This window comes from Dama dama, chromosome X (genome assembly GCF_033118175.1).
Source record: "Dama dama isolate Ldn47 chromosome X, ASM3311817v1, whole genome shotgun sequence".
NCBI classification, from domain to species: domain Eukaryota; kingdom Metazoa; phylum Chordata; class Mammalia; order Artiodactyla; family Cervidae; genus Dama; species Dama dama.
In genome coordinates this window covers 42,335,585-42,351,597 of record NC_083714.1, presented here as the reverse complement: position 1 = coordinate 42,351,597, position 16,013 = coordinate 42,335,585, and the positions used below count along the sequence as shown (strand labels likewise).

General features: G+C 40.8%; 1 protein-coding gene and 1 pseudogene across 4 annotated transcripts in view; both read left to right on the top strand.

Annotated features, from left to right (window-relative positions):
- The window catches only part of FGF13 (fibroblast growth factor 13), a 514,548-nt gene that overhangs the window by 111,723 nt on the left and 386,812 nt on the right, over positions 1 to 16,013 (top strand). The window lies entirely within an intron of this gene.
- On the top strand, positions 14,043 to 14,634 carry LOC133052479 (RNA polymerase II subunit A C-terminal domain phosphatase SSU72-like; annotated as a pseudogene).

Below are 16,013 nucleotides of genomic sequence, written 5' to 3'. Positions count from 1 at the left end.
TCCTGACCAAGGGATCAAACACACATCTCCTGCATTTGCAGGTGGATTCTTTACCACGGAACCACCTGAGAAGCCCATTCTGATGACTGGGCCTCCTTTATCTCTGAGACTTTGTTACATCTTGTGGTGTTGCTGGCTCTGTGGGTGTTAGGTTTCCATTTTATTCTTCTCTATGCTATCATCCTGCCCCCGCCCTGGCCCGTTTCTCTAAGCTGTTGTTAACTCTGGTGGGAGAGTCCGGGACCTGCTGCTGCTGGCTCCCACCTACCAGTCTCGGCATGACAAATTGCCTTACTATCATCCATAATACTGCCATGTAAAACAGAATAGGCTTTCTGCTCACATACTGCTACCATCTCCTGTATCTGTTTAGATCCAAGCAGTGTATATATATCATGGACATAAAAATCATAGAAGAAAAGCATGCTAGGAATTGGTCCTCTATACCAGAGCCAATCAGGATGGATCAGGGAATTCTGTAGATCTCACCTATTCTAAGCAGCATATTAGCTATGCTTGACTTCAGCTACCACATTTTGCCTGCTGTGTGCTTACTCTACCCTGGTATGAAATGTATTTGCAACAGTGCAGAAGAGCTATACAAGATTGATTAGACTTGGTACCATTTGTCCATACTCTTGGAGTTATTGTAGTCGCTACTTTAAAAGACTCAAAAAATCCTTTATCCAGTTTTGTTCCTCTATTAAGTTTCATTTAAGTTTTAGCAGGTGTTTTTATGTGTAAATCGGATCAACTTCCCGTGATAGCTCCTAATGGTAAACGTTTTGATGTTCTGTTTGCCCAAGCAGATTGATTTGCCATTATGGGAAAATGTTTGAACTAAAAAAAGTCCTCTAAACTTTGTTCACTAATCTTATCAAAGAAAATAGAAGCAGACCATGTAGACAGAAACCTGCAAATTAAATATACTTTTCCAATTCACATGTATTTGATCAGCATTCATTATGGAACTAGGGAAGTAGTTGCTTCTTGATTCTGCAATAACATTGAAGTTTAGATCACTTTCCACAGTCTTTAAAAATTCAGCTGGGAGAAGAATAGACAATGTTAACTGCTAATAACATCTACTCTTTGGTAGTAAGTTAGGATACCTCATAGAGTATGTCATTGTCCTTAACAATCCCATCTATCAGGCCTGGTTGACACCATACAATTGTGCTCTCTCTGGAAACAGCCGGGCCAGCCTCGCTATGTGGTGACAGATTGTTTAGGGTGAGCCAATAGTGGCAGAAGAGTTCAAAAGCTTGTAAAGGTGATTCGTAACCATGTGAAGGTCTAATTTCTGCTTGAGTCACAGGGATGGGTTATTTCGCATACTGTTATTTGGATTTGGAGAACTGTGCTAATGGCCTGGGCCATTTGGTTTCCTTCTCTTTATCTTGCATGTTTAAAAAAATTTTTTTTGATGCGGATCGCTTTTAAGGTCTTTATTTAATTTGTTACAGTATTGCTTCTTTTATGCTTTGATTTCTTGGCTGACAGGCATGTAGGATCTTAGCTCCTTGACCAGGAATCAAATCTGTACCCCTTGCACTAGAAGGGGAAGTCTTTTTTTTTTTTCACGTGAAAACATATTTTATTTTTTTTAACAACAAATTATAGTTTTATTATTTATTTATTTATTTTTATTGTAGTGGTTTTTGTCATACATTGACATGAATCAGCCATGGGTTTACATGTATTCCCCATCCCAATCCTCCCTCACATCTCCCTCTCGACCCGATTCCTCTGGGTCTTCCCAGTGCACCAGGCCCGAGCACTTGTCTCATGCATCCAGCCTGGGCTGGTGATCTGTTTCACTATAGATAATATACATGTTTCGATGCTGTTCTCTTGAAACATCCCACCCTCGCCTTCTCCCACAGAGTCCAAAATTCTGTTCTGTACATCTGTGTCTCTTTTTCTGTTTTGCATATAGGGTTATCGTTACCATCTTTCTAAATTCCATGTATATGTGTTAGTATACTGTATTGGTCTTTATCTTTCTGGCTTACTTCACTCTGTATAATGGGCTCCAGTTTCATCCATCTCATTAGAACTGATTCAAATGAATTCTTTTTAATGGCTGAGTAATATTCCATGGTGGAAAGGGAAGTCTTAATCACTGCACTGCCAGGGAAGTCCCTTTCTTGCATGTTTTTTATCTAATCATTCCTTGATTGCCTGACTCTTAACTAGGCATATTAATCAGAACCATTGTGGAAACTTTAAGAAAAAGAAAGAGAAATGCATAAGCTGCAGCCCTTTGGGTGTTGTTCAGGTAGATCAGGTAGATGTAGGGGGTCACGTGGACTTTGGTGTGAATACTGATTCTGTCTCTTGCTAGTCGTGTGCTCTTTGGCAAATCACTTACCCTCTCCAAGTACCCTCACTTTGTTGTCAAATGGGTAAAATGTTAGCACTGCCTTCATATGGTTGTTGAGAGGGGTGAATGAGTTGACGTACAGGGGACAGTACATAGGTAAAAAATACATCTCCTATTTAAGTGCTTATTATTATTGATTCTTAGGTAGCGATTATGTTTCTCCATTTTAAGAAGTTCACAGGTTGTCTGGAGTTCTATCCCCACTGAGAATCTCTGCTCCTAAAATGTTCTTAAAAGATAGCTTTTAATATGAAAAGTGAAGCATCTGCTTCAAATCTGTTTTAGAGGCTGGTTAAGATTCCATGCTATGATGCCACTTCATAGAGCTATGTATGTATATATGTAGGCATGTGTGTATATATTGAGTATTGATGTTGTTCCTGGCACTGTGCCTAGGTACTGGGGACCCAAAGACCATGAAACATGGTCCCTACTCTTAAGAATCAAGTTGCCTAACACTGCTTTCTGTTCTGCAATGAGGTGGCCCAGTATGTCTAAATACAGAAGTAAAAATTTCCTGTGGCATTCAAAGGTGGGTTTGATTTCTAAAGGAACCTAAAGTTCTCCAAATATTGTTTTAAACTAATCAGTAAGAAACCTTCTATTGATAATCTTTATTTTAATTCTGTTCTGGTGGCTTTTTAAGTGGAGGTACCATTGACATTTATTGAGTAATATCATATGCCAGGCATTTTTACTGATGCTTTCTTTCCATCCTTGTGACAATCTGTGAAATCGTCCTCATGATGTTTTGCTCACAGTCATGTAGACATAAGCGGTGAAATCAGGATTTGAATCCAGACCTGTCTGATTCTAAGTCACATTTTCTGTCCATCCTTCCTTGATGCACGTAGGAGTTAAAGAGGGGAGCTAATTACTGAGCACAGTTGAAGGGCTATCTTGGCTGATGTGTGTAAAGAAGGCAAAATAGCTAATTATGATCAATTCACGAAAGTTCTCAAGAAACATTAGTGGCGTTGGGCTTAGAGATCACTTATAATGTCAAGAATGGGCTGTGTGTTCTCTCAGGTTCTTTTTCCATTGAATGGATCCAATTTTTTTTCACAGTTGATCTTAATTATTGGAATGATGAATTGAATGAATCATTTGTGGTTATCAACTGTGTGGTTCTTAATACCATTCATTTATTTAAACATCCTTCAGCTCAACTAAGTCATCTCCTGGTGACCTCTGATTGAACCATACATTTGAGATCGTTCACAGTTTACATGCACTTGAATCAAATACTAAAAACAACACAGGCAAAATGATGTGCTTTACATTTTAGTCCTGTATTGTTCTGTAAAAGTGCATATTAAAGTTTCAGAGATGCCTCCTGCTTTTTAAATAAGGATCACCACGGGGTCTGGTGAGTGGGCAGCTGGATCCTACTAGAAAACAATGCCATCCTTGTTGAATCAATGCACTTGAATTGAAGCTGTGTCCCCAGGGCCAGTCAGCATCACACTGTCTTATCCTTTTGTAGCATAAGAAATCGATTCCCCAGAGCAGCTCAGGTGCAGTGGTACAGGAAAAACAATCCTGCCATTCCACACAACCCCACCTCTTCAAATCTGCACATTTCAGAAAGACCATTCTTTCTCCTCTTCCATGTTGTCAAATCAACACCCCTCTGCCACCCCTGTGCCAGACCCTGTTTTCTTCATGGGCTGAAATCCTCCTCTGATATTTCTGGGCAGACCTCACAGGCACAATTTGTTACCTGGGCCAAGTGACCTCACCACCTTCCAGGCTTTGAGTTCTCAGAGTTGTCAAAAGATCAGGTCAGGGCCCTGAGAAAAAAATGGGAATTTTTCTCCTCCCAGGTTCCCAGGTGAGAATGAGTCCAGATTCTTTTTCACCTCTGAAGTATTCAGATTGGTGTGGAATCAAACTCATTAGAAACACTATGGTAGCATTTTATTCACATTTCTACTTAATCTTCTTATTTCACTGGTCTAAGAGACGATGGAGAGAACACATCTGATCATTAAAATAAACAAAATACCACCCACTAATGTTGGTTACTTTAAAGCAAATTAACCTCTGTACTTGCCGAAGATGGTGGGTTCTTCCCTTCTGTTCCCTTTTCTTTTTTGGTTCTGGTAAATTTGGAAAACAGATGCTGCTTCAGGTAAATAGTTCGGTATCCACATGAGTGCAAATTATGCTTCCATACCAGTGCATTTATTCCAATGATTGCACTGTGTTTGACCATGTGATAATTAGGCCACATTCAGATCACAAAAGGGCTTCCTTGATAGCACAGTTGGTAAAGAATCCACCTGCAATGTGGGAGACCTGGGTTTGATCCCTGAGTTGGGAAGATCCCCTGGAGAAGGGAAAGGCTACCCACTCCAGTATTCTGGCCTGGAGAATTCCATGGACTATGGAGTCGCAGAGAGTCGGACACGACTTAGCAACTTTCACTTTCCCTTTCACATCACAAATCCCCATTCTACACATTTTGGGTTTTCTAATCCAGAATGCACTAATGGCCTATAGAGTGCTTTGGTGTTAGGTGACCAGAAAAGTATGATGTTCTTTCTACTGGGGAGGTGATAATGAAGGATAGTGGGCTGCAGTCCATAGGGTCACAAAGAGCTGGACATGACTTAGTGACTGAACAACAAGAATAACAAAGTAATCATCAGAGAGCACTTTTTCTTATGAGGAATGTTTGCTTGTCATTATAGATTCAAGCTGTGTAAATGAAGGTATTGGGTTGGCCAAACTGTTTGTTTTTTCCATAATATCTTATGGAAAAAGGTGAATGAGTTTTTTGGCCAACCTTATAACTGGAGAGATACACACATACCATTTGCCATTGTTCTGGGATGGGTAATTTAATATTCAGGTATGTACAGGTTTAACATGAAGTTATTCATTCCAAATTCATGGGAACGTTTGCCAGAAGAGAAAGTCAGATTCAGCCTATGGCCAAATTGAGAACCTTTTCTTTCTCATCCATTCTCTCTGATTTCAGTTCTTTCTTCCATTTAATTGTGTGAGCACCTCAATCAACTCTGAGCCAGGTGAAGAGTGTGCAGTGAAACATGTTGACTGAGGGGTGGATTGGGCAAACGTTACCTTCTCCATAACGGACCTGTGGGCATTTAAAAAGAGGACTGCTTCCTTAATGGGAAGTAACAGTGTCCTGATGGTGGCTTTTGAGGTACTAGCAGGTAACTCTGCTTCTGCCCCTGATGAAGGCTGTCCCTAGACAATGAGTAATTGCCCATGAGTGACTAGGTGTAATTGGGAATAGCGCCCCCTGAGCTACCAGTGGAATTAGGCAGTGTCTGTTAGAAGAGGACCACTGTTCTGACAGGTGGGGGCAGATGAACAGAGGAGTAAGGCAGAGTGGGAAGGTAAAATCTGGGGAACCGGAGGGATTTGGGAGAGATTGAATCCCTGGTTCAAGTTCTGTATCTACTTCATCCATCTGTATCTACTTCATCCATGGCACTAGTGGTGCTCTTGGAGCTTCCCATCTAGTCAAGAAGACACACCTCAATCAGATGCTTCATGCATTCACCAAAGAGGTATTGAACTTTCTATGTAACAAACATGGTGGGTGCCATGAAGAAAAGATACATGTTATGAGAGACCTGACCTCACCTGGAGTGTTGGTGAACTTCACTGATGGAATTTCATGATCCAAAGAAGTGAGACTTGAGGTGAGATATCACAAATGAATATGAAGAATGAAGAGCTATTTAGGCAAGGGTGTGTAAAAGGAACCCTCCCTAAAGAGGGATGAGCAGGTATAAGGAGATAATCCAGTAGGTTCTAGTACATTACCTGAAGGCCAGCATGTCTGGAGCAGAGCACATGATGGAAGGAGTGAGTAAAGCTGAGGCTGAAGAGATAGGAAGGGGGCAGCCCCTTATAGGCCTACCTGTTCATGGTAAAAAAAAAGTGTTTAAGCATTTTTGTAATAACAATGTTAAGCCATTAGCAGGTTTTCAGTAAGATAATGTTTTAATTAGTTCACTCCAGCTATAAGGAGGTGGAGAATGGATCAAAGCAGGAGCCCCACTGGAGGCAGTGGGAGTCTTTAGGAGGCTGCTGCAGTGGACTAGACCAGGCACAGTTATGACTTAGACTGGGATGGAAGCAGTGGAAGAGAAAAATGGACGAACTGTGTGACCTTGGGCAGGTTGCTTCACCTCTCTGAACCTAAACAGGCTTATTTTCCTTCAGGTTGGGCCTGTCATATCTAGTGATTTAAGAGCACGTTTTGCTCGTTCACATCATCTGCCTGCTATAACCTCTCTTGGGATGGCAACTATTCAATAAAACATTCCATCCACACTTGATATCTGAGGGAAAGACAGAGCTAGCTTTGAATTCTTTAGAATTGTATTTATTGCAGTTCCTTAAGGTTGGTGGGCTGGATGAGTTGTACATTTTGGTGATACAGGTGACTTTGAAATGAATGAAGAAACACTGACACACTGCCACACCTGTTATTCCTCTGATCCTAAAGTACTGAACAAAAGGACTAACACACATCTCCCCTGTATTCAGCAGTAATTAAATACAACTACACTTATTTAGGAAACTGATAACAGTAGAGAAATGTAGTGTCAGCTATCTGAAAAGAGACAGTCCAAGGACTACCTTTTGTTCTTAGAGTTAAAAACACTTCCAAATAAAACAAAAAAGAAAATGCCTTTCAGGGTTATGATATCTTTCCTCCAAGCCTTTGAAACTTGGCAGACATTTCTTGCCAGCTCATCACACTAAGCTCTGTTGTAAACTTACACAAAACTTACACAAGCTTCATTCAGTAGGGAACAAATGGCTCTGTGAGTAAAGTTTTTGATTCTAGGTGTTCCAGCAACATTCCTGGTGAGAGTAGGAAAACATCGAAACTAGATGCCTAAACCTTTCAAATGGCTTGGATCCATGTGATTGATCTTTGTTGTAGCTAAGGTTCTCTGGACAGTACTTTGTCCAAGACATCTTTGGTGATGGCAGTGATGGGGAGCTAGCAAGTGAACAGGAGATGGCAAGAGTGAACATTGACATTTTAGGAATCAGTAAACTAAAATGCACTGGAATGGTTGAATTCCTTTCAGATGACCATTGTATCTACTACTGCGGGCAAGAATCCCTTAGAAGAAATGGAGTAGCCCTCATAGTCAACAGGAGTCCAAAATGCAGTACGTGGGTGCGATCTCAAAATGACAGAACGAGCTCTGTTTGTTTCCAAGGCAAACAATTCAATATCACAGTAATCCAAGTCTATGCCCCAAACACTAATGCCAAAGAAGCTGAAGTTGAATGATTCTATGAAGACCTATAAGACCTTCTAGAACTAACAACCCCAAAAGACGTCCTTTTCATCATAGAGGACTGGAATGCAAAAGTAGGAAGTCAAGAGATACCTGGAGTAAAAGGCAAGTTTGGCCTCGGAGTACAAAATGAAGCAGGGCAAAGGCTAACAGAGTTTTGCCAAGAGAACACACTGGTCATAGCAAACACCCTCTTCCAACAACACAAGAGATGACTCTACACATGGACATCACCAGATGGTCAATACTGAAATCAGACTGATTATATTCTTTGCAGCCAAAGATGGAGAAGTTCTATACAGTCAGCAAAAACAAGACCAGGAGCTGACTGTGGTTTAGAACATGAACTTCTTATTGTAAAATTCAGACTTAAATTGAAGAAAGTAGGGAAAACCACTAAACCATTCAAGTATGACCTAAATCAAATCCCTTATGATCATACAGTGAAAGTGACAAATAGATTCAAGGGATTAGATCTGATAGAGTGCCATTATACAGGAAACACTGTACGGGAAGCAGTGATCAAGACCATCCCCCTAAAAAAGAAATGCAAAAAGGCAAAATGGCTGTCTGAGGAGGCCTTAGAAATAGCTGAGAAAAGAAGAGAATCTAAAGGCAAAGGAAAAAAGGAAAGATATACCCATTTGAATGCAGAGTTCCAAAGAATAGCAAGGAGAGATAAGAAAGCCGTCTTCAGTGATCAGTGCAAAGAAATAGAGGAAAACAGAAGGGGAAAGACTAGAGATTTCTTCAAGATGTCCATATGCCTTTCAAGTCAGGAACAAGACTGACAAGGATATCTGTAGTCACTGTTTTTATTCAGCTTTATTAATGAGATCCTAACCATTTCATTGGGAAAAGAAAAATATAAGGGTTGAAAACATTTTATTTTCACAGAAGGCATGATTGTCTACACAGATAATGTACTAAAATATGTAGACAAATGAGAATAACTAATATAAGGTTCCACAAGGTTTCTGGGTATAGGCTCAATATATAAAAATCAACAGTGAGCCTCTTCAACAGGAAAAATCAAGGAGAAAATGTTATAAAGACAAATTCTAACAACCAATATGGCATCCAATATTGGTATCTCTTTTCCCATGTTTCACTTGTTTCAGGTCTTATGTTTTTGTAAGGTTTGCCCATCTGCCCTCAGTATGTTTGGATCAAGAAGTTTGTTCTTCCTTTCTTCTAGGTCCTCTAACAAGAAATTAACTAATTTAGACCAAATAACAAGTGAAGAGGAGACAGGATCATTGGGAAGAATTTAGAGAATATACCTATCCAGTGGTTTCTCTTTACAGGTCCATAGTGACTTTTCTATAGCTACTGCTTCTGTACCAGCTTATTCAAAATTCAGTTTGTTCGTATCTTTTAAGTAAAGGACTTGACAGCTCATTAGAGAATGTACTCCCTCACCTTGAGTGTATTCAAGCAAGAAATCTATCAAGTTACTTTCTTTTTATTAATACAATGGACTACTGCTGCTGCTGCTGCTGCTGCTGCTAAGTTGCTTCAATCGTGCCCGACTCTATGCGACCCCATAGACGGCAGCCTACCGGGCTCCCCTGTCCCTGAGATTCTCCAGGCAGGAACACTGGAGTGGGTTGCCATTTCCTTCTCCAATGCGGGAAAGTGAAAAGTGAAAGTGAAGTCACTCGGTCGTGTCCGACTCTTCGCGACCCCATGGACTGCAGCCTACTGCGCGCCTCCGTCCATGGGATTCTCCAGGCAAGAGTACTGGAGTGGGTTGCCATTGCCTTCTCCACAGTGGACTACTCAGTTCAGTTCAGTTGCTCAGTTGTGTCCGACTCTTTGCCACCACATAAATCACATCACGCCAGGCCTCCCTGTCCATCACCAACTCCCGGAGTTTACTCAAACTCATGCCCATCGAGTTGGTGATGCCATCCAGCCATCTCATCCTCTGTCATCCCCTTCTCCTCCTGCCCCCAATCCCTACCAGCATCATGGTCTTTTCCAATGAGTCAACTCTTTGCATGAGGTGGCCAAAGTACTGTAGTTTCAGCTTCATCATCAGTCCTTGCAATGAACACCCAGGACTGATCTCCTTTAGGATGGACTGGTTGGATCTCCTTGCAGTTCAAGGGACTCTCAAGAGTCTTCTCCAACACCACAGTTCAAAAGCATCACTTTTTTGATTTTTCGGCACTCAGCTTTCTTCACAGTCCAACTCTCACATCCATACATGACCACTGGAAAAACCATAGCCTTGACCAGACGGACCTTTGTTGGCAAAGCAATGTCTCTGCTTTTTAATATGCTATCTAGGTTGGTCATCACTTTCCTTCCAAGGAGTGTCTTTTAATTTCATGGCTTGCAGTCACCATCAGCAGTGATTTTAGAGCCCAAATAAATAAAGTCTGACACTGTTTCCACTGTCTGCCCATCTATTTCCCATGAGGTGATGGGACCAGATACCATAATCTTAGTTTTCTGAATGTTAAGCTTTAAGCCAACTTTTTCACTCTCCTCTTTCACTTTCATCAAGAGGCTTTTTAGTTCCTTTTCACTTTCTGCCATAAGGGTGGTGTCATCTGCATATCTGAGGTTATTGATATTTCTCCCGGCAAACTTGATTCCAGCTTGTGCTTCTTCCAGCCCAGCATTTCTCATGATGTACTCTGCATATAAGTTATATAAACAGGGTGACAATATACAGCCTTGACGTACTCCTTTTCCTATTTGGAACCAGTTTGTTGTTCCATGTCCAGTTCTAACTGTTGCTTCCTGACCTGCATACAGGTTTCTCAAGAGGCAGGTCAGGTGGTCTGGTATTCCCATCACTTTCAGAATTTTCCACAGTTTATTGTAATCCACACAGTCGAAGGCTTTGGCATAGTCAATAAAGCAGAAGTAGATGTTTTTATGGAACTCTCTTGCTTTTCGATGATCCAGCGGATATTGGCAATTTGATCTCTGGTTCCTCTGCCTTTTCTAAAACCAACTTGAACATCTGGAAGTTCTCAGTTCACGTATTGCTGAAGCCTGGCTTGGAGAATTTTGAGCATTACTAGCATGTGAGATGAGTGCAATTGTGTGGTAGTTTGAGCATTCTTTGGGATTGCCTTTCTTAGGGATTGGAATGAAAACTGACCTTTTCCAGTCCTGTGGCCACTGCTGAGTTTTCCAAATTTGCTGGCATACTGAGTGCAGCACTTTCACAGCATCATCTTTCAGGATTTGAAATAGCTCAACTGGAATTCCATCACATCCACCAGTTTTTTGTAGTGATGCTTTCTAAGGCCCACTTGACTTCACATTCCAGGCTGTCTGGCTCTAGGTGAGTGATCACACCATTGTGATTATCTGGGTCATGAAATTCGTTTTTGTACAGTTCTTCTGTGTATTCTTGCCACCTCTTCTCAATATCTTCTGCTTCTGTTAGGTCCATACCATTTCTATCCTTTATCGAACCCATCTTTGCCTGAAATGTTCCCTTGGTATCTCTAATTTTCTTGAAGAGATCTCTAGACTTTCCCATTCTGTTGTTTGCCTCTATTTCTTTGCATTGGTCGCTGGGGAAGGCTTTCTTATCTCTCCTGGCTATTCTTTGGAACTCTGCATTCAAATGGGAATATCTTTCCTTTTCTCCTTTGCTGTTCGCTTCTCTTCTTTTCACAGCTATTTGTAACGACTCCTCAGACAACCATTTTGCCTTTTTGCATTTCTTTTCCATGGGGATGGTCTTGATCCCTGTCTCCTGTACAGTGTCATGAACCTCCGTCCATAGTTCATCAGGCCCTCTGTCTATCAGATCCAGTCCCTGAAATCTATTTCTCACTTCCACTGTATAGTCGTAAGGGATTTGATTTAGGTCATACCTGAATGGTCTAGTGGTTTTCCCTACTTTCTTCAGTTTAAGCCTGAATTTGGCAATAAGGAGTTCATGATCTGAGCCACAGTCAACTCCCGGTCTTGTTTTTGTTGACTACTCACTATATAAACCAAAATAATGCCATTTGCAACAACATGGATGCAACTAGAGATTATCATACAAAGTGAGCTAAGAAAGAGAAAGACATACCATGTGATGTCACTTATATGTGGAATGTAGAGTATGACACAGATGAACCTATCTATAAAACAGGAACAGACTCAAGGACATAGAGATCAGATTTGAGGTTGCCAAGGAGGAGGAGGGGAGAAGGATAGACTTGGAATTTGTGGTTGGTAAATATACACTATTACATGTAGAACTGGTCAATAAGAAGGTTCTGCTGTATAGTACAGAGAACTTCCTCCATTCTCCTGAGATAAATCATAATGGAAAGGAATATTTTATATATATACATATGTATTTATGTAAAACTGAGTTACTTTGCTGTACAGCAGAGATTGGTTCAACATTGTAAATCAATTCTGCTTCAATTTTTAAAAAAGAAAAAACACTTCATGTATATAAAAGAACCCAGATAAAGTATGTTTGCATGTGTATGTGTGTGTATGCTCTCTATACTTATAATCATCTAAGGACAAAAAAACTATGACTTTGAACAAGTATATACCTTAAATGAAAATAAAGGACCAAAACATATTCTAAAGAATAAGAAGAAAAAGCTTTGCATTTATAACTACTATAATGGAGTGAGTCCCCGATAGGAAAAGTAGAAGCTTTCATAGGAAAAAATATCATTTCTGAAACATGGAAACACTGTCGCACTAACTAAAACACAGCCTTTGAACATAATAGGAATTATCCCACTTTGTTTAATGAAAGGACAAAATTGACTCTATTTTAGTGAGCTCAGAATGTCAGCTACTTTCAAGCACACAAGCTCTATTTCCTTAGTTATTTATGTAATTTATGAATAAATACTAGAATTAGAGTTTATTTGCAAGGTAAATTGCAAAATTTGAATGGAAAAAAATTCCATTTACATAGTAGCAAAACCCATAATAAGTTCGGAGCTGTACCTAACAAAATGTATGTCTTTTAAAGAAATATTATGAGCTTTTATTGAATTCCATAAACAATGAACAAAATTTAAATAATAGAAGATATATACCATTTAAATTGTTTGGAAGATTCAATATGATACATAAATCAATTCTCCACAAATTAACTTGCAGTTCAGTGCAATTCCAATCAAACTCTCCAACAGTTTTTTTTCTAGAACTTGGCAAACTTGCCCTAAATCTATGTGTAAAGAGGGTAAAGATTAGTCAAGAATCTCTACAGAAGAAAAACAATATGAGAGTAGCTCTATAAGATGTTAAGAATTGTTATTCACCCATATTAACAAAAATGTGACAATGACAGACAAATGTACCAATAGAACAAAATCGAAATTCCAGAAACAAACTCATACATATATGAGAACTTGGTTTATGACAGAGGAGTCATTACAAATCAATAGAATAGTCCTGGGAAAATTGGCTATGTAGATGGAAAAAAAATTCCTACCCTATACTATACAGAAATGGAAACTCAAGATGGATTAATGATATAAATGTTAAAAGCAAGAATTATTTGATCCTGAAAAAGATGAAGAATACCTTAATGATCTCAAAGTAGGGAAAGGTTTCTTAAAAACACAAAATGAAAACTATACAAGATAGATACATTTGCCTTCATTAAAAGTAAAGACTAGTTGATGAAGTATATACCACAAAGAAAATTTAAAATAATGCACCATTATGGGTGATATGCACCATGGTGGGAGCTATTTTTAGTTCTTATAAATAAGGAAGGATTAATATCTAGAAGGAGACGGGACATTAATATCTAGAGGAGAAGGGACGCCAGATGATGAGATGGTTGGATGGCATCACCGACTTGATGGACATGAGTTTGAGTAAGCTCCGGAGTTGATGATGGACAGGAAAGCCTGGCGTGCTGCAGTCCATGGGGTTGCAATGAGTCGGACACGACTGAGCAACTGAACGGAATATCTAGAAGCTGTACTCTAAAAATCATTATGAGAAGGACAGATATTCATTAGAAAAATGTACAAAGGATATGAGCAGGCATTTTACAGAGGGATAACCTGATTCAACTATGGTGGTGGTGGTGGTTTAGTTGCTCAGTCGTGTCTGACTTTTACGACCCGGAGGACTGTAGCACCTTGGCTCCTCTGTCTATGATTTCCGAACTGCAGTGGCCCTCATCTTGCGGCCCAGCAATCTGGGCCTGCGCGAGGAGGCTGCCAGGACACATTATACACGCCCACGCCGTATGTCCTGGTACTCTACGTTGCCAGTGCCGCAGCTTCCACTTCCGGGCGTCGTGGCCACCATCTTGTTTCTGTGGAAACGGCAGGAGTTCACAGCAGGAGTTCAGAAGCGAAAGTTCTGAGCTGTGAGTCTCTGTGAGTGCAGCCTCAGTCATGCCGTCTTTGCCAGTGTGCGTCGCAGTGGTATGCTTGAGCAACCATGCTCCAGAACCGGAGCATGGAGGCGCACAACATCCTCAGCAAAAGAGGATTCAGCGTCCGGTCCTTTGGAACAGGAACAAACGTGAAGCTTCCAGGACCAGCACGTGACAGGCCAAACGTCTATGATTTCAGAACCACGTATGAGGAGATGTACAAAGACCTCCTTAGGAAAGACAAAGAATACTATACGCAGAATGGCATTTTACCGATGCTGGAAAGAAACAAGAATATCAAGCCCAGGCCGGAGAGGTTCCAGGAGTGCACAGACCCGTTTGACCTCATCCTCACCTGTGAAGAGCGAGTGTATGACCAGGTGGTGGAAGATCTGAATTCCAGGGAGCAGGAGACCTGTCAGCCCGTGTATGTGGTCAATGTGGACATCCTGGACACCCACAGGGAGGCCACCCTGGGAGCATTCCTCATCTGCGACCTGTGCCAGTCCATCCAGCGCATGGAGGACATGGAGAACGGGATCGACAAGCTGCTGCAGGAGTTCGAGGGAAAGTGCGGCAGGAGCTTCCTGCACACCGTCTGCTTCTACTGAGCCCAGCCTGATGTCCATACCACCGCTCGCTTGAAGCCATTTTCTTGACTTTCCTTTTGGTAGTACTTTTTGCTTCCTGATACTTGTTTGGACCCTTAGTTATTCTGCCAGTGGACGTTAGCAATATCCAGTAAACGGTACTGTATGCATAGAGAAGATACGGAAATACCAGATCACAAACAAACGTTTTTCCCGTCCCACTTTACCTTATGAGTAGAATCTTGACTGTAGTTTTTTTTTTTTTTTTTTCGTTAACCGAAAAAGAGAAAACGGTTGATAGACATTTCCCCCAAGACATCTGCCTCTCACCGAGCGTCTCTTTTCTGGCTTCCCTAATTGCTTAGAATGTAAGAATTCCTAAATAAAGCAACAGGATCAACTTTTGAAAAGAATTCTGCCACAGATGTGAATGGTCATTAGTAATAATATTAACAAAAGGTATATTGGAGTGGGTTGTCATTTTCTTCTCCAGGGGATCTTCTTGACCCAGGTATCGAACCTGGATCTCCTACATTGCAGGTGGATTCCTTACCGGCTGAGCCACAAATGAGAAAAGGTTCTCAACCTCTCAGGTAATGAGGAAAAGGTAAGTTAAACTCAAAATAACTTTTCACAAGGGTCAAATTAGCCAACATAAAAAGATATTGACCCTAGTCTTTCCCAAGGGAGGGTCAGATTAGCAAAAATTAAAAAGCACGATCATGCCAAGTGGTCATACCACAGAAAAATGCGGGGGAACTTGAAGTTCTGGTGGGAATATAAATTTATACACCTCCTTTGGAGAGCATTAGCAATATCTAGCAAAGTTGAAGATGTGCATGCCTTATTATGGTCCCAAAGTCCCTCTTCTAGATGTTAACCAGGGAGAAATCCTTGCATGTGTGAGAAGACATAAACCAGAATGTGTATTGCTCTATCAAAAGTGAATGGCCAGATATGAGAATGAATTAGTATTATCAGTGGCACTTTGAATGATTGAATGGTATCCACCCATTCATCAATAAAGATGAATCTGGAAAATAGTGTTGCAGGTACAAAGTGATTTGGAAAAGGATGTGTGCTACATCTGTGCAAAAGAATAGGGAAGTGGACATTGCCATGCCAAAGGGTTTCTTGGGGCCTTTGGGTAGTGGGCCACACATAGTCCAGAAGGTTCCCCTGAGGAGATGGTTGGAAAAGTTAAGTCCTATCTCCTGGAGTTTGACAAATCTGAAGTAGTGGAGCAGGCAGACCCTCCTGGACAGTTTCACTTAAAATATTCTCTAAGTTATTGTTCTTACCCTTGAAGAAATCTTCCTTTACCTTATAGAAAAGCCTGGTGTCATACCATCCATTATTGTGGCAGTGACTCAGGTATGCAGTGTGATGGCTCTCTGCTG